The 19,359-nt window shown below is 42.7% G+C and overlaps 1 long non-coding RNA gene across 2 annotated transcripts; it reads right to left on the minus strand.

Moving 5' to 3' along the window:
* Positions 1 to 11,377: 11,377 nt before the first annotated feature.
* On the minus strand, positions 11,378 to 19,061 carry LOC110349398 (uncharacterized). 2 transcript variants are annotated; one of them, XR_002395320.2, is made up of 3 exons: positions 17,174 to 19,061; positions 15,735 to 16,032; positions 11,378 to 13,334 (listed from the first exon to the last, which is right to left on the minus strand). It is a non-coding gene; the product is annotated as an uncharacterized LOC110349398 (long non-coding RNA). The 2 variants fall into 2 exon arrangements; XR_002395321.2 differs by having other exon boundaries at positions 17,092 to 19,061.
* Positions 19,062 to 19,359: the final 298 nt, after the last annotated feature.

Here is a 19,359-nt window from a genome sequence, read left to right on the forward strand (position 1 = left end):
GTAGGTTTGCTGATTTCCATTAAGGAAAAATAATTTTTAAGACATATCAGTGAGAGGCATAAAGAGACTTATTTGGCAAAATTTAAAAGTACATACTCAGAAAGAATAGAGGGTGAGCCTGTAAGAGAGACAGGTGGATAATGATCAGGGGTTGGGTTTTTGTGGACTCATAGGAGTCCTCGAGTTGCCTGATCTAGGATGTGTATTCCCAGTGTCTGTCGAGTTTCCCTATCTGGTAGGCTATGTTAGAATGCAAGCCATTTACATGTGCTTGAAGCTGAGATCTGCTGCCCTTTTAATAGTGTGCTTTTATGAGCATGGAGATGGGTAGGAGGGAGCTCAGTTTACAGGCAAAATTATGAGCCCAGAACCAGGGAAAGGCAAGTACCCACATCTCAGTTTGCGGACTTACTGCATTAGGGAAGGTGTTTTGCAAGAGTTTCCTGGAAGGGAAATAGATGGTGCAGTGTGTGGCTGTGGATGCGCAGAGGATGAAGATTACCCAGAGATGAGATGTCGTCCAATCACTGAGAACCCAGAGGGCTGCTTCTTGGCCATAAGAGAGCCTAGGGATACAGCAACCAACTGAGCCCTCTGTGGTTATTTATTTGTAACTCAAGGGCATGAGAACAAGGACATGGAAGAAAAGCATTTTGCAGCCTATTGTGTAGGAGTTTATGTCAGAGGACAGGGCCAGAATGGGATGGTTTGCTACGTGACACATGTTGTCCTAGTTTAGATAAACTTTGTGGGGCAGAGGGGACACAATGGGCAAAGCAAACATCTCTAACAGTAACTTGCTCTTCCTTCTGCTGACTGTTGTCCTGCAGATTCTGCTGTAAACTCTAACCGTGCATTTCAGGAGCACAGGACCTGTTGTTCTCCAAATGTCTTCTTTAGTGCACTCAGGTTTAATCACTCCTTTGGCCAGTGACTTCCCACATATAGGCTTGAACAATTTTGTTGTCCTTAAATTGCAGTTTTTCTTGAAAGTACAATTTAAAGATTACCATTTTCCTTATTTCTTTTTTGCCTACCTTTATTTATTTTATCCTCCCTCATATGATTTTTGAGGCAAGGTAGAAAGTTTACATCTGAAGGGCAGAGAACATTATCTGTGCCCACCTAATGTGAAAGAAGATTTCTGGAGGTTTTTCTTCCCCTTTTTTTTCATCAGAGGTTTCAGTCTTTGCAGAAAGAGCTTGCCCTATAATTTAAAACATTTCCTATTGCATCAAAACAGACACACCTCAGAAGTCTAAATATACTATATCCTTTTATACAATCATCTAAGTCCTCCAGTTTAGGGTAGTAATAAAACCTAGGAACATCAAATGTTCCCCACAAAGAGAAACACAAATTCAGGCATCTTTTATGAAATTTCCCCATTTTTGTTAAGTACAGAGTCATCATAGTTATTATTATTATTATTTTTTGGTACCGGGGATCAAACTCGGGTCCTTGCACTTGTGCAGCAGGGGGCGAAACCACTAAGCTAAATCCCTGGCCCTAGTCATCATAGTTATTAAAGACACACTCAGCTGATGGACAAAATGTTGATTTCTTCTTTAACAAGCCCTTCTTCCTTGACTGTTTTTCACGTTTATTCCCTTTCTCTTGAAAATTAAAACTTTTTATGCTAGCTGGTGAGACCTGTATTTTGGATCAATTTAATGTGCTCCTTATGGGAGTAGCTTTTTCACATTTCACTCTAAATTCAGTTCTTCCCACTGTCTCCTGCATTTATCCTGCACATTTGTCAGAATTCTAGTGGGCTCAAAATTCTGGGCAGTCAACCCTAATATATAACTTTCTGGATGAGCCAAGGAATGAGGTATGTTGTTTTAGGATTCCTTATTATACTAGTACAGATAACACATCTGGGCTCTGGGGTCACTCCCTGTTCACTGACCTGAATTTAGGCAACACCCCAGGGCCAATCCTGCTTCCATGGTCCTAAGAGAAGGAGAAATAAGAATAACAACCCCCGAGGAACACCAAATAAGGTCTCAAGAAAACTCAGATTAGCTCATAAACAATGGATTGGCCCACAGAAGAAGCAGCCCCACAGGCAAGCAAAAGAAAGGAAAAGGCATGATGTGCACTCAGGGGTCAAATTTTGAGCTCAGAGATTCCTTGAAAATGTTTAATTTTCCATTTTATGAAAAGAGAGATAGGCAGGTGACACTACCTCAAATAGAAAGAGGCTTTTGTCATTCCCATCCTCCAGGGCCAAACAGGCATTGTTTGAAATGCTTGGGGCACATCTTGTTCACAGTGATGATGCTAGTCTCTTTGTGGTGACCAGATTCTGGGGTCACTGGGCCAGAGGCCTGAATCTGGGCTGCAACTGTCTGGGACTTTTTTGCCTACTTGCTATCAAAAGCATGAGAAAAGCCTATACAAACAGAGATATGAGTTTATTCACTATTTGGCCAAACTGTGAGGGTAACTACCCCATGTTCCTCTAATGAACAGAAGCACGCTAACATATAAGAGGAGTAGAACAAACACCAGGAAACATGAAAATGTCAATTCAGGTAGACTTTGTTCCACCAGTATGCCTAGAAAAATGTTCACAATTTAATTCTTTTGATAGTTCCTTGGTGCCAGCACCAGGTGTGGCAGCTGTCCTTCTCAGCATGAGGAAGGTGAACACAAAGTTGAGCTTTAAAAATCCCAATTTTCAAATCTCTTTTTCAGGTTCTCAATTTTAAGCGTGCAACAGTGGGACCCTGGGATTTGTATATGTTTGGAAATTGTCCACCAGTCCATGTTTTGGGTGTTTCCTCTGGCCAGGCTACTATTGTGACTGAGAATCCTTAAGTGCACTGGAACAGAGAAGGTAATTGCTCACCAGTTACATCCATGAGCTGTGCCAGGCCTTTTCTCTCATCTTGGCCTCCCTTCCTTCAAGGACTCTGGGTCTGTCCTACAACTCAAGTTTGAGAACTGGATGACAAGCAAGGACAAGACAGCATGATGACCTATGTCTGTCCTTTGCTCACTGCATTTGGGGTTTGACAAAGCAAGTTGACTGTCCCTGATTTTCCTTCTGGGAATCTCTGCATGTGAAGCTTCCCTGAGCCCTAGTCCTGTGCCATTTGTATGGAAATATATGAGGACCTGTGCCTGACACAAGGACCCTATTTTCTTGAAAGCACAGAAGAAACTAGATACAGTATAAAAGGACCAGTGAGTGACTGAATGTGAAGAACATCCATTGGCAGGAGGAAAAGAAAAAGAGGTAAAAGTCCCTATAAACTAACATCCTAACAAGAGGCCTTCAAAAAGATGGGGCAGAGTGTCCTTGAGGAGACCTCCAGATTGGCGCACCACAGCTCTCAGGCAGCAGGAGGCTTCCGGGTAGGCGTGCCACAGCTCCGAGCCCAGAGGAGGGGAGCTGCGTGGGCGACAGGAACACAGACCCACCCTACTCCCCCTCCCCCCTCCCCCGCGTCAAAAGGAGAAGACACATAAACAAGCCTCAGAACCAGACTTCCAGATCACCTACAGCAACCCCAAAGGGAAAGGAGATGGAACAATCTGATACACAACCACCTGGACTCTCTGAACTGGCAACAAAAGAGGATCTGGGAAAAATGAAATCAGAAATAATTACTCAGATAACAGTGAAGATTGTGCTCATGGTGCAAGACATGATTAATAAATCTAGAGAGGACACAGATAAAAAAATAGAGGATCTGAGGAACATGATGGAATCCCAACATAGGAAACAACTGGAATCCATAAAACAGATACAAACAGATTTCCAAGAGATTAAAAACTCCATTGAAAGTCTGCACAGCAGAATGAACCAATGTGAGGATAGAATTTCAGATATAGAAGAAAAGATTTCAATTAGTGAACAGGAAAAGAAAAAATTCTTTAAAATTTTAAGGGACCATGAGAAATCAATCCAGCAGCTGCTAGACAATGCAAAGAAAAATAACATAAGACTGATTGGAGTCAATGAAGAAACAGGAGAGAGTGCAGATGACATAAAAAAACTGTTTACAGAAATGATGGCGGAAAACTTCCCAAACAGGGGAAAAGAATTTGACATACAGATAAGCGAGGTATATAGGACTCCAACTAGCCTTGATCAAAAAAATCTACACATAGGCATATAATTGTTAAGATTCCAGAAACCCAACAGAAGAACAAAATTCTACAGGTAGTTAGAGAAAAGAAACAAGTCACATACAAAGGAAAGCCCATCAGAATCACAGCAGACTTCTCAGTGCAAACCCTCAAGGCAAGAAGAGCTTGGAGTGATGTGTTTCAAGCCCTAAAGGAAAAGAACCTCCAACCTAGATTGATGTACCCTGCAAAACTATCTTTCAAAATTGATGGTGAAATAAGATACTTTCATGACAAAGAGCACCTTAGGAACTTCATGAATACTAAACCAGCACTCCAAAAAATTTTAGACAAATTCTAGGAAAAGACAGCAAGGATCACAACTCCAAGAAGCCCAGCCGAATGAATCCGCTGGGCACAACAAGAAATTAAAAGCAAAGGGGGAGGATCAAACAAAAAGAAAAAGTCATGACAATGATAACTCAATACATGTCAGTTATAACCATCAATGTAATGGTCTCAACTTACCAATCAAAAGAAATAGACTGGCAGAATGGGTCAGCAAGATCCAACAATATGTTGTATACAAGGAACACACTTAATTCAAAAAGAAACTCATAGACTGAAAGTTAAAGGGTGGAAAACAATACTCCATGTGATGGGAACCTGAAAAAAAGCAGGAGTAGCTACCCTCTTTCCAGACCAAGTGGATTTCAAACCCACACTGATTAAGAGAGACAAAGAAGGACACTATATCCTTGTAAAGGGGACAATCCAAGAGGAAGAGATGACAATCATAAATATCTATGCACCAAACACTAGTGCACCCAACTATATAAAACAAATGCTAATGGACATGAAAAACCATATAAGCACTAATACAATAGTAGTGGGGGACCTCAATACCCCATTGTCACAAATAGATAGATGAACTAGACAAAAAACAAGCAATTAAATGCTAGAACTAAATCAAACTATTGAAGATATGAACCTAACAGATGTTTATAGAGTGTTCCACCCCACAAAATCAGAATACACATTCTTCTCAGCTGCACATGGGTCATTCTCCAAAATAGACCATGTACTTGCTCATAGAACATATTTAGGTAAGTGCAAAGGAATTGAAGTTATCCCCGGTGTGTTATCAGACCATAGTGTGATGAAATTGGAGATCAACAGTAAAAGAAACCACAAAAACTTCATAAACACATGGAAATTGAACAACACACTTCTGAATAACCAATGGGTCACAGAGGAAATTAAAGAAGAAATCAGACAGTTCCTTCAGATAAATGACAATGACAATACAACATATCAGAATCTATGGGACACAATGAAAGCACTCTTATGAGGGAAATTCATAGCAGTGAATAATCATAATAGGAAAACAGAGCAAGCCCAATTAAACAACCTGATGCTGAACCTCAAGCTTCTAGAAAGAGAAGAGCAGGACAAACCCAAAGCTCATACAAGGGAGGAAATTATAAAGATCTGGGCAGAAATGAATGCAATGGGGACTAAGAAAACAATACAAAAAATCAATGAAGCCAAGAGTTGGTTCTTCAAAAGAATGAACAAAATTGACAAACCCTTAGCCAACCTTATCACAAAAAGGAAAGAAAAGGCCCCAATTCATCCAATTAGGAATGAAAAGGGTGAAATTACAACAGACCCAGCAGAAATCCAGGGAATCATCAATACCTACTTCCAGAACCTATGCGTCAATAAGATGGACAACACAGAAGAAATGGTCAGATTCCTAGACACGTGTGAATTACCAAAGTTGAATGAAGAAGACCCAAAAATTCTAAACAACCCATTATCAATCAATGAAATTGAAAACATAGTTAAAAACTTACCAACCAAGAAAAGCCCAGGTCCTGATGGCTTCACTGCTGAATTCTACAAGACATTTAGAGAGGAACTACTTCTACTACTGTTTAAACTCTTCAGTGAAATTGAAAGGGAAGCAATACTCCCAAAATCATTCCTGGAAGCAAACATCACCTTGATTCCCAAAGCAGAGAAAGACCCAAATGAAAAAGAGAACTATAGGCCAATCTCACTAATGAACATAGATGCAAAAATCCTTACTAAGATACTGGGAAATAGAATGCAGAAGATCATCAAGAAGATGATACACCCTGACCAAGTGGGATTCATCCCAGGGATGCAGGGATGATTCAACATATGCAAATCAATCAATGTAATACACTATATCAATAGAGCCAGAGAAAAAACCATATGATCATCTCAATAGATGCAGAAAAAGCATTTGAAAAAATCCAACACACATTTATGATAAAAATCCTACAAAAAATCAGAATAGACGGTCTCTATTTCAATCCAATAAAAGTCATCTATGCAAAACCAACAGCCACCATCATACTAAATGGTCAAAAACTGAAATCCTTCACACTAAAATCAGGAACAAGACAAGGATGTCCACTATCACCACTCCTGTTCAATATAGTTTTGGGAACATTAGCCACAGCAATTAGACAAGAGAAAGAAATAAAAGGAATAAAGATAGGAAATGAAGAAGTCAAATTGTCATTATTTGCAGATGACATGATACTCTACATAGAAGACCCCAAGAACTCCACCAAACGTCTTCTAGACTTAATAACCAAATTCAGTAAAGTAGCTGGATACAAGGTCAACACACAAAATTCAATAGCTTTTCTCTACATGAACAACAGAGTCACTGAGAGAGAAATAGAGCAAACAATTCCTTTCACAATAGCATTCAAAAAACTGAAATACCTAGGAATCAACCTAACAAAAGAAATCAAAGCCCTCTTCTCTGAAAATTATAGCAATTTGAAAAAAGATATCAAAGGGGATATCAGAAAATGGAAAGATATCCTTTGCTCCTGGGTAGGAAGGATCAACATAGTGAAAATGGCTATACTTCCAAAATTGCTACATAGATTCAATGCAATCCCAATTAAAATCCCAGCAGCATACTTCATAGACCTTGAGAAAGCAATCCAAAAATTCATTTGGAACAAGAAGAGACCCAGAATAGCAAAAGCAATTCTAGGTAACAGAGACATGGCAGGGGGTATTACAGCCCCCAAGCTGAAACTATACTAGAAAGCTACTGTGATAAAAACAGCATGGTACTGGCAAAGAAACAGACCTGAAGACCAGTGGAACAGATTAGAAGATGCACAAACAACTCCAGACACACTCAGCCACCTCATCTTTGACAAAGGAGCCAAACACCCTTGCTGGAGAAAAGACAATCTCTTTAATAAATGGTGCTGGAGAAATTGGGTTTCAACTTTCCAAAGACTAAAACTAGACCTGTATCTCTCACCATGCACTAATCTAAAATCAAAATGGATTAAAGATCTAAATATAAAAACAGAAACACTGAACTGGCTAGAACAGATGTTAGGTAGAACTCTTCAAGACATTGGGATGGGAAAAGACTTTAAGAACAAAACCTCAGTTGCCTGTGAACTAGCACAAACAATCAACAAGTGGGATACTTTTTACTGGAAAGCTTCTGCACAGCAAGAGAAACCACCAGCAGTGTGAAGAGACAACCCACAATGTGGGAAAAAATTTTCACCAGCGGTCCCTCAGACAAAGGTCTACTATCTCGAATCTATGAAGAACTTAAAAAAATCAGACCTCCTAAATTTAAAGATCCAATCCAAAAATGGGCATCTGAAATGAACAGACATTTCTCAGACAAAGAAGTAGACATGGGAAATAAACATGAAAAAATGTTCAACATCATTGGTCATTTGAGAGCTGCAAATGAAAACAATGCTGAGATTCCACCTCACTCCAGAAAGAATGGCTGCTATCATGAAATCAACCAACAACAAATGCTGGCAGGGCTGTGGGGAAAGAGGAACCCTGCTCCACTGCTGGTGGAAGTGTATATTGGTGCAACCACTGTGGAAATCAGTGTGGAGATATACCTCAAAGAACTAGGACTGGAAGTCCCATTTGACCCAGCTCTTCCTCTGCTGGGTATCTTCCCCAAAGAATTAAAAGAATCATACCACAGTGATATATGTGCACCCATGTTTATAGCAGCACAGTTTGTAATAGCTAAAACTTGGAAACAGTCCAAATGCCCATCAACTGGAGACCGGATCAAGAAAATGTGGGTTTTTAAAAAATAAAGTGGAGTACTACTCAGCCATCAAAAATGAGAAATTAGAGACATTTATTGCTAAATGGATGTTCATTGAGGCGATACTCTTATGTGAAATAAACAGGACACACATGTAAATACCAAATAGTTTCTCTAGTGTGAGAAACTGAAAGTGTAAATAAGGACTAAAAAGTATAATAGATAATGTGAAATAGGAAGAAAAGGGGCAAAGTTGAGGGGGAAGTGGGAGGGGTAGGGGAAAGGAAAGAAGGGAATGGGATATGAGAAAATGAAAAAATGGAAACAAAGTCTTTGTAAATAGGGAGGGATGGAGGGGTTGAAGGGAGGGCAGGGGAAGGGGGAAAAGTAAGAACCAAGAGAATATGTAAAGGTGTGTATCTCCAATGATGAATGTCATTATGTTGTACACCTAAAATGCACCAATAAAAACATAAAAAAAAGAGGCCTGTTGATGAAGACTACCCTGAGTGAGCTGCAAACTCATAAACTGACTTTTCATATTAAAAGTCTGAGTCTGCCTATTAGCCCACAATGGCTTGCTAGGAGAGGCAGCAATTGGTATGTGGGGAAGGAACACTCCCCCCCCACCACTGTTTACAGTGGAGGTCTCTGTGAACTGTGACACTGTGACGTCTTGGATGGCAAGACAATAGCACAGCCAAGGGCAGCATGACTGATTCAGAAAACTACTACTATAGAGGCAAAAATTAATCCATGGGAAGAAACAAATTTCCCATGAATCTATGAGCTGTTCTTGCTAGGATGTTTTGTTTCCTTGTTGCTAGGAATCTGTTCAGAGTAGTGTTCTCCGCTTCACTATTCCCTGCATCACCCCTTACATTTTCTAGAAGCTGTATGTTCAGTAATAGTGGCAAGCTCCAGGAGACAGTGTCTTAGCCTGAGAAGAGCTCTGACCATCCTAGGTCCCCCCATTTATGCATTAAGATCTTGTCTTGTCTTTTGCTTTCCTACCACCACATGCTTGGTCAGGGGGATCGGAGGTCTGATCAGCCTCCAAAAGGCTGTGACATCCTCTAAGGGAAAACTAAAGTGGAAGTTGAAACAATGACTCATACTTTCACCATGGGATGAAAGGCAACTAGATATACTGTAACCTGGTGAGGGAGGCAGGATTGGATTGAGGAGTCTGAACACTTCATCATGATGATTACAGGAAGGTACAGGCATCTGAAGACATGGATGCAGGAGATACTGACTGACATTCAACTACCAGTGAGCGCCCAGATGTCTTCAGTCATTGTCCTAAGTCTATTTGGACACCTTGGATTTCAAGAGAGCCTCCTCAAAACTGAGACTGCCCTATTCAGAAACAATCACCTCTTGGAGACTGAATTAACTTACAAGGACTCCCCTGATCAAACTTTCAATACCAGAATTAAGTAATGATTAGTCAGACCTCAGCTCTCCTCAGCTAATTCATGAAAGGTGGCCACGTTCTTTTATTAATAGATAAGTCTGATCTTCTCCATCAGAGCTATGCCCCCTTCAGCTTCTCAAGGTGAATTCTCCTCCTATTCTTTCTTACTCTCTAGCTCACCTATTAAATGAGCCGATGCCCCTCACTCACATGTCCTGAAATGTTTTTCTGTGACAAGAATCAAGAATGTATTCAGGGTGAGTTGAGGTCCTTGTTTCCTCTTTGGCCAGTCTCTCTTGACCCTGTCCATTGACACAGCTACATATCTCAACACCCAGTACTGAAAACCCATGGGTTGGAGGCCTGGTGCCACAGAGGAGGTAAGGTCCAGCCTTCCAGAAACAAGACCTCAGGGCTGGAATGTGCTCACAATGAAGATATTTCTTAACTTCCCAGAAGAGAGTTCCACCAGGCTTGGGGAGTCCCAGGGGCCATGCAAAATGTGGTGCAGAGGCCACTGCAATAACATGGTCAGCAAAAGAACTTTCTAAGACACAAACTGAATGAAAGAAAAATTTAATAGCTACTCTATTAATCTGTGTACTCAATGAAGGACCCTAGTTAGCAAGACAGACTCCATATTGCTGCTGAATGACCCACCTGCCTGCCCTTTAGATGAACTCAGAAGGAGGAAGCTTAGAAACCTCCTCCCCTTAGAGTCTCTTAGAAACAACAATTAATCAACTATTGTTTTACAAATGTTCTAACAGCAGGACGTTCTGCTTCTGTACCTTTTGCTTTACTAGTTCTACCCCGTAGGGGGGCCTAGAAACTGCTGGCCTCAAAGTTGTATAAAATAAGTTAATCTACCCCCAGCCAAGGCTCGATGCTCTGCTTGGGTCCCAGCTGGTAATAAACTCCTGTGTGGATTTAATATCAGTCTCTGGTTGGTTCTCTCTCACTGGGTGTAAAACTCAACATGAGCAGTGCTGTTTTTAAAGGGAAAAGCATGGGCTGGAAAAAGGCAGTGTCTTCTTTGAGTGAGTGCAGTCAACAATCTGTGTTGGCTCATGCCTTGATCATATTGCTGATCCCCTGGAAACTGTTTGGATAAGATGTTGGTAGGGCTGAGGCAGCGTGAGCCATGGTTTTTTCTTAAGATGGCACTCCACCCAAAATGGTTGTACTCTGTGCATCCCTGAGCACCACACCAGACAGCTCATATCTTTTTGTGTGTGAGTCCCTGCTTACTTATGGAAGATAAAGGGAAAGAAACAAACCGAAAAGTCAGCCCCTCAAACCTTCCTTCACTGTTGATTGGTGATTGGTAGCTTTCATTTTCAAAAGAATTGGCTCTCCAGTGTGGGACATAAATGCTTAGGTCATATTTGATCTGGGGTTCCAAATCAATTACCCATTTTTTGACTCAAGACTGGATCCTTTTTTGCCTTTTCAGAATTGTGCAATCCATAATAAGTCCAAACAAATATTGTGTTGCAAAGCCAAATGCTATTTTTGGCCAAGAAAAGGAGAAGTGGAGAAAACTCAAAATGAAGTTCTAGACCCATGATGGGGAGGGGTTGGGAGATTATGGATATAGTGTAAAAAATGAAGTGGACTGGGGTCGAGGATTTACCTCAGTGCCTCTGTGCCTGCCTTGCAAGCACAAAGTCCTGAGTTCCACCCGAGGTACCAAAAAAGAAAAAAAAAAGTGGAGTGATAGGCTAATTGTTATGTCAAGCGAACCAGGAAAACACCAAACACTGGGACAAAGACAGAGTTAAAACTGAAAGGAGTTTATTCACGTGCGTGGACTCCACTCTCTAGGAGAAGTGAAGTCCCGAAGCAGGGGACAGTACAGGTTTATAGGTAACGCAAACAAAGACGTTCGGGGAGAGGCCACTATGTCCTTCAGCCAGCTGTGAAATATCTTTCACAACCCAGTTCTTTTTTTATCCCACCCATCTTACCAAGATAGGGCCTTCTGTGGCTACAGGGTTCGGTGGTTACAGGGAGGCACCGGGCACCATCTGTTCCCGGGGAGCGATACAGCATGTTTACAGAAGCAGAGCAAGTGGCTATCTCGTGGGGAATTCCAGCACTCTATAAGGGGAGGGGTATGAGGGGAGTTCATTTCTTAGGTTCACTTTGGTCTCACATTCCCCACTGGTTTTTGTACAGAATCAAACCTTTGATTTAACTCTGTCATTTTTTTAGGCAAGGGTTTATACATTTGATTTAGCAACATAATAGTCAAATTTAATAATCCATGAACCACTGAGAGCATTCCATACAGTAAGGTAGGCATTGTATGTAGCAACATGATAACAGCAAACATGTGATTACAATTAAGACTACAAGAAAAAGCTGTTTTAATCATTGCATATTAGGCAACCATTGAGTTAACCATTGAAACAGATCCCATCCTAATTTTTTATTATGTATTTTTTCCATCAATTTTTAAAATTGTTTTATTTATTTATTTTTGAATCCCTGGGCTATTGTCAGTCAGATTAAAACAACACATATTATTTATTTTTTTGCATCCTTGATGATGGAACAAGAGCAAGTAATCTATTGTTGTCCTATTGTCTAGTATAGCCCGTCTGTGTTTTTGTAACTCCTGATTAATTAATGTCAAGGCAGATGAGGTAGTGTTTAGACCTTTGACCACCTTGCATGTCAATTTTCATACTGCCTTTTTTGTATGAATTTTTATGGTGGGCTGAGCAAGCACAGATATTATCATAGGTATCACTCGAGCATCTGCCAAGAGACCTACATCATCATCACATTCTGGTGCAGTATAGGGTGACCAACGTTTAATTTTTTTTGGCAATATCGAATCAGTTTGATCTGGCAATATTATGGCCAAGCAACATAGGCAGCATCGAGTCTCAGACAAGTAGGCAGGGATATAATTAAGTGTTACTCTTTTACATGTATAAAACCATCCTGATGGTAAAGGCACATGACCATCACTGTATATGATTTTTTGTTTTTTATAACAGGTCATTTTTTTTAACCTTTTTAATCTTAGACATTTTGTAGTACAATTTTTATATACAGCACATTGTGTATTGTTTAACATGACCATCTGAGGTGTATATAACTTAATAGCATTTTTTGATTTAGAATAAGAGGGGGTCCCCCAATTGTAACTATCTTTATACATAAGATTTTGGGGGGGGGATGTCTTTAAACAGAGTATAAGGTTGTATCAGACCCCAGGGGGTGCACACTGGGATGAGACAACTCCCTAATACATACTGTAAATTTAAATCTACATTTAAACAGAACTCAGACAAATTAAGTGATTGTGCCAACTGAATCCAAACATTACCAGTATGGTCCAATTGTTTTTGGGGTAATATTGTCAATGTTTTAGAAAATATTAACAAGATGGGGGTGTATTTTCAACCCGTCCCAGTCTTAACTTTTTGTCGCCTGGTTGACTGATGACCCTCCATTTGTCCTCCAGGGTGTCCTCAGGAGCCACTTTGATGTGGCAGTGATGCATCCACTCTGTTTTTTCTGTGACCTTTATGGCCGATGGCGTCGTCAAAATCACCTGGAAAGGCCCCTCCCAATGTGGCTCCAGAGCCTTAGATGAATGTCTCTTTACCAGCACCAGATCTCTAGGCTGAAATTTATGGCAGGTGACATCAGGTTGAGGGGCCAGCCTGGACTCCCGAACTCGATTCCGCAGCTCCTGTTGGATTACCTGGAGGGCTTTTAAAGAATTTAACAAAGTATGATTTTCACATTTTGATACGTTTTTCAAGTTTACCTTGGGCAGTAAGGGAGGTGGTCTCCTGAACATGATTTTATAAGGAGTTAACTTTTTTATATAAGGAGTGTACCTAGCCCACAAGAGGGCCAGTGGGAGGAGGTCTGGCCAGCTTTTTCCAGTTTTTAAAACAAACTTAGTTAATGTTTTTTTTTAAGGTTTGATTCATCTTTTTTACTTGTCTTGAACTTTGTGGCCGATAGGCACAACGAAGTTTTTAATCAATGTTAAGGGCCTTGGCCACCAATTGAGATAACTTACCCATGAAGGCTGGGCCATTGTCTGATCCCAGAGTATGGGGGAGACCAAATTGGGGGATGATAACAACTTTTTATTGACTATTGTAGCTGTCTTTCCTTTAGTAGGAAAGGCTTCTACCCATCCAGAGTAAGTATCTACCCAAACCAACAGGTACCTATATCTGTGGCTGGGCTTGACTTTAGTACAATCCAATTCCCAAAATTCCCCAGGATGCTCACCTCAGTGTCAGGTTCCCTCACCTCTGGGTGTCGTTTTGGCATTTACCTGGGCGCATGTCTGGCACCAAGTGCAAACATCCTGGACCATGGCAGCCAGCTTAGGAGTTAAGAACCTGTAACCTATCAATTGTCTGAGTTTTTTTTTCTAGGTGAGTAAACTGATATATTTGTTGAATTAGTTGTCGGCCAAGAGCCTGAGGCAAGCAGACTTGGCTGGTCGGGATGACTCTACCATCCATTTTTATCTTTCATAGCTCCCACCCAGGTATTTTGTTTCTCTTTCTCTGATGAGTAATGTGGCTTAGTCAGCAGCTTGGAAAAACCTTTAAGGATCAGGGTGGGGGCCATCCCTACTGGTTTTCTGGCAGCCAGTTTAGCAGCTAGATCAGCCTTTTGATTTCCTATGGCCTCTGTTGTGTCAGGCCTCTGGTGTCCTTTGTAATGTATTATAGCCACTGATTTAGGCTTCCATACAGCTTTTAGCAATGCTAGAATCTCATGTTTATTTTTGATGTCCTTTTTTCCTGATGTGAGTAGGCCCCGTTGTTTATATATCTCGCCATGAACATGTACAGTGGCAAAGGCATACCAACTGTCTGTATAGATATTAATAAACTTCCCCTCACCCAGGTTTAAGGTTTGAGTGAGGGTTATCAACTCTGTTTGTTGGGCTGAAGTACCATGGCCTAGGGCAGAGGCCCATCTCGTGACTTCCTGGCCATCTACCACCGCCACCCCTGCATAACTGACTCCCTGCTCAATGAAGCTGCTTCCATCCATAAAGAATGTCTCCTCCGGGTCCTTCAGGGGCACATCCTGCAAATCAGGCCTGGACGCAGTTATGTCCTGGAGGGTCTCCTGGCAGTCATGTAGGGGAGTCATGGGGTCTGAAGCTGGCAGCAGGGTCATGACGGGGTTTAGGGTAGTGGCTTCTGTGAACTTGATCCAGGGCTGGTCAGTCAGGAGCACCTGATATTGAGTCAGCCTAGCATTTGATATCCAATGCTCAGAGCCTCCTTGTAGCATGGAGGAGACTGCATGTGGCGCACTGACCGTGAACCCCTGACCCAAGCTTAGCTTGTCTGCCTCCTTAATGAGGAGGGCTGTTGCCGCTATGGCTCTGAGACAGGGTGGACAGCCAGGAGCCACAGGATCAAGTCTTTTGGACAAATAAGCCACGGGCCTTTTTCAGGGTCCTAAAGTTTGAGTAAGGACCCCTTTTGCCACTCCATCTTTCTCAGCCACGAACAGTTGGAAAGGCTTTCTGATGTCTGGGAGGGCCAAAGCTGGTGCCTGAACAAGGGCTTGATTTAAGGTGTCAAATGCCCTCTGTTCGGTCTCTGTCCATACTAAGGGTGTGTTCCCTCTGGCTGTGGCTGCATATAAGGGCTTTGCCATCTCCGCAAATCCTGTAATCCAGAGTGGGCAGTAGCCAGCACTTTCCAGGATCTCACGCACCTGTCTTTTTCGGGTGGGTATTGGAATCTGTACTATAGCTTGTTTCCGTCTCTGGGACAATTGCCAAGTGCCCCCATTAAGTTTGTACCCAAGATAGATGACCTGGAAGGCACAGATTTGGGCCTTTTTGGCTGACCCTTGATATCGCAGTTCCTGTAACAGTCTCAACAAATCTTTAGTAGCTGCCACACAGGTGTCGTCAGGTGCTACTGGGAGGTCATCTACATACTGAAGAAGGGTCACCTCAGGATGAGACACTCTGAATGGAGCCAGGTCCCTATTTAGAGCCTCATCAAACAGGGCGGGAGCATTTTTGAACCCTTATGGCAGTTTTGTTCAGGTCAGTTGTCCCGAGTACCCTCCTTCAGTGTCCACCCATTTGAAAGCAAAAAGGGGCTGACTCACCTCGGCCAGAAGCAGACTGAAGAAGGCATCTTTGAGGTCCAGCACAGTGTAGACTTGTCATTGTGGAGGCAGGAGGCTTAGCAGGGTACAGGGATTGGGCACAGTGGGGTGTACAGTCTCAGTTCTTTTGTTTACCTCTCAGAGGTCTTGCACAGGCCTGTAGTCAGAAGTACCAGGCTTTTGGATAGGCAGGAGTGGAGTATTCCAAGGTGATTGGCACAGCTTTAAGATTTCGGCATCTAGGAGTCCGTTGATGTGTGTCCAAATCTTTTTTTTTAGCCTCTCTCGTGATGGAATACTGTCGGACAGAAACAGGCTGGGCATTGGACTTTAGACTGACTACTATAGGAACTTGAAGGCTTGCTAACCCAGGGGAGTTAGTTTTGGCCCACACAAGTGAAAACTCGGTTTGTAAACCACCAATCAGCCCAGCTGATTTGTCCTCTGGCTCTGAAAGCATCAGGTATTAAGAAGCCAATGGGCAAGTCACCATAACTTTGACAGTCCCCTGTGGGATGTTTAGTCTTAAGTCTGTCTTTTTTTCTGTAAAGGTGATTGTTGGACCCAATTTTTTTAGCAGGTCCCTACCAAGCAAGGGGTATGGACATTCTGGAATCACCAGAAAGGAATGGGTCACTTGCCTGTGACCCAAGTCTACCGTTTGTGTAGTTGTCCATTTATAACCCTGAGCACCCTTGCCGGTAGCCCTCTGTACCAAAGTCTCTCGTGTTGTTAATTTTTTCAAAGGTTTAGTCAGTACTGAATGGGCTGTCCCAGTATTTACCAGGAAGTTGGTCAGTGTGCCCACGATTTTTAATTTTATCATGGGTTGGTGGGGGCTCAATTTGAAAGAGCCCTGACTTTTTTATTTTATACTTTTAAAGGTCAAACCTCCTGTGTCTTTTTTTGGTTTTGTCCCTCTTTTTTTTTTTGAGGGGCACTTATTTTTTCAATGTCCAGTCTGTTTGCAATAGGCACATTGATCCCTTCTGAGCTTAGGCCACGGGGGTCTCTCTGGCTTAGGTCTCCCAGTCTGCTTATTTGTCTCATAGTCTTTGAGAGCAGCAATAGTAACTTTTCCTAGCCACTTGGTGACTGCCTCTTTTGGGGAGTCCCGGTTATCAAAAACCTTTTGGGTTATACTCAGGAGCTCAGACCTGTTTTTTTCCTCAAATCCTTCCAATCTCTGAAGTTTTTTTCTGATATCTGGGGCCAACTGAGACATAAAAGCCAGATTTATTGTGGTTGTGTTTTTTGGAGCATCAGGGTTAATAGGTGTATAGACCTGATATGCCTCTAGAAGGCACTCCAGGAAAGCCGCGGGGGACTCTGTCTTAACCTGTTTTACCTCACTCACCTTGGTCAAATTAGTTGACTTTCTAGCGCTTGATGGAGTCCCTGTAAAATGTGCTGGCTGTAGCTGGCCAGTTCTCTCCTACCTGCATCAGTGTTGGGGTCCCAGTCTGGTCGGTGGGTTGGCACCTCGGCCTCTGCTCGCTGCAGATAAGCCAGAGTGCCGGACCAAGGTCTGGGTTTTGTCCCAGAGCCGCCTTAACAGCCTCGAAAAATCTGGTCCCACTCCTCCGTAGTGAAGAGGGTGTGGAGCAGCTGCTGGCAGTCTTCCCAGGTAGGCTGATGAGTATGGAAAACAGATTCTAGGAGGTGAATCAGGGCCTGAGGTTTTTCTGAAAAAAGGGGAACTTGATTTTTCCAATTACAAAGGTCACTGGTAGTAAAGGGAACGTACACAAATCCACCACCTCACTGGACCTGTTTTAAAGGAAGAACTATGGATGTTACCTGACTAGTTGTCCCTTCTGACTCATAAGCTTGTCCCAATCAGGTATGGGGGGAGACAGGGGGTCAGATGGTGCAGTTGGGGCAGAGGGGTTAGAGGGGACAGAATCAGAAGGGGAGTCAGGGGCTTTTTTAGGTTTTTCCTCCTGGGCCTGATATGGGGGCAGGCAAGGCTGGAAGTCATACTCGTCCTGTGGAGCCTGGAAAACTTTACATTTTAAAAGAGGCTTAGCAACAAACACATCTGTCATCTCTTGGGAACTCTGCCAGTGGAAGAAGTGGTGGCGGACCTTATTTTTACTAAACCTAGATGACTGGGCGGCTCTAGGACAGGCAAGAAAGTGGGGGGGTCCTCCACCAGGACCATCCACACATCAATGTAAGGGAACTGATTAGGGTGACGGGGCCCTCCCTTTCCTGTAACCGGATTCCAAACCTGTCAGGGAGTCTGAATGTTAAAACTTCCCACACTTGGCCATCCCACCCCGAACGATGGCCACTCTAATTGACACAGGGTCCAGAGTTTTTTTTTTTTTTGAGAACTTGATGCCGAATTTATCTGCTTTCTGTGGGGTATAAATTTGAGAGAAATGTTGTAAAACACATTTAAGGAGGGTAGAGGGGGTAGACTGTCTGGCTCCCATGGCTCGTTGTAGAACAAAACTGAAAACAAAAGGCACACAGAGCAAGCTGACAGACAACAAAAAACAGATATACAGATATTTAGACAGACTATAGCCTTTCTTACCAAAAGTATAAACTGACCAGGGGACTTCCTGCCATTGCGGTGAAGTCCTGGGCATGGGAATTAGCGCGAGTCCAACTTTCCTTTCACCCTCTATAGGATCCACTGACTGAGAATCATGAGATTCTTACCTGACCTTCGGAGGTGTTTCAGATAAACTCCTCTCAGTATGGCTGGAGTGACCCGAATCCTCCACTTGAGACCCGAGCCCCCAGGGCCCTGATCAAATTGTCAAGGTGGTCTCCCCAGGCCTCTCTTGGGCCACAGCGGCCTGAGACAGGGGCCGAACACCAGACAGAAGTCACCGAGTGATGGTTATCTCACTGGGACCTCCAAAATTGTTATGTCAAGCAAGCCAGGAAAATACCAAACACCGGGACAAAGACAGAGTTAAAACTGAAAGGAGTTTATTCACGCGCGTGGACTCCACTCTCTAGGAGAAGTGAAGCCCCATAGCAGGGAACAGTACAGGATTATAGGTAACTCAAACAAAGAAGTTCGGGGAGAGGCCACTATGTCCTTCAGCCAGCTGTGAATATCTTTCACGACCCAGTTTTTTTTATCCCACCTATCTTACCAAGATAGGACCTTCTGTGGCTACAGGGTTTGGTGGTTACAGGGAGGCACCGGGCACCATCTGTTCCCGGGGAGCGATAAAGCATGTTTACAGAAGCAGAGCAAGTGGCTATCTCGTGGGGAATTCCAGCACTCTATAAGGGGAGGGGTATGAGGGGAGTTCATTTCTTAGGTTCACTTTGGTCTCACACTAATAGCAGGCAGGAATAGTTTTATGCTTCTCAGGAATCGGTGGGAGCTTGTCTGGGAATGTGGGCACCACCTTTTCCTCCCTCTTTTATGGTCCTTTTGGATTATTTTCAAGGCGACTGTCAATTGTTGTGGCACTGTGGGTGGTGTCATCTCACATGCAGATGGGGTTATAATAAAGTTAGAGTTTGTCTGGTGGCCACTCTGGCAGCCATCCTAAATTCACATGTTCTAGGCTAGTGCACCTAAAACATTCTGTTCTTAAAGACAAACAGGATGAGGGTGGAAGGGCAATTCTCCCTTTGTTAGGCAGGCAGA

This window comes from Heterocephalus glaber, unplaced genomic scaffold, assembly GCF_053883595.1.
Source record: "Heterocephalus glaber isolate CG9 unplaced genomic scaffold, H.glaber_assembly_v1.0 deba00001444, whole genome shotgun sequence".
Lineage (NCBI taxonomy): Eukaryota > Metazoa > Chordata > Mammalia > Rodentia > Bathyergidae > Heterocephalus > Heterocephalus glaber.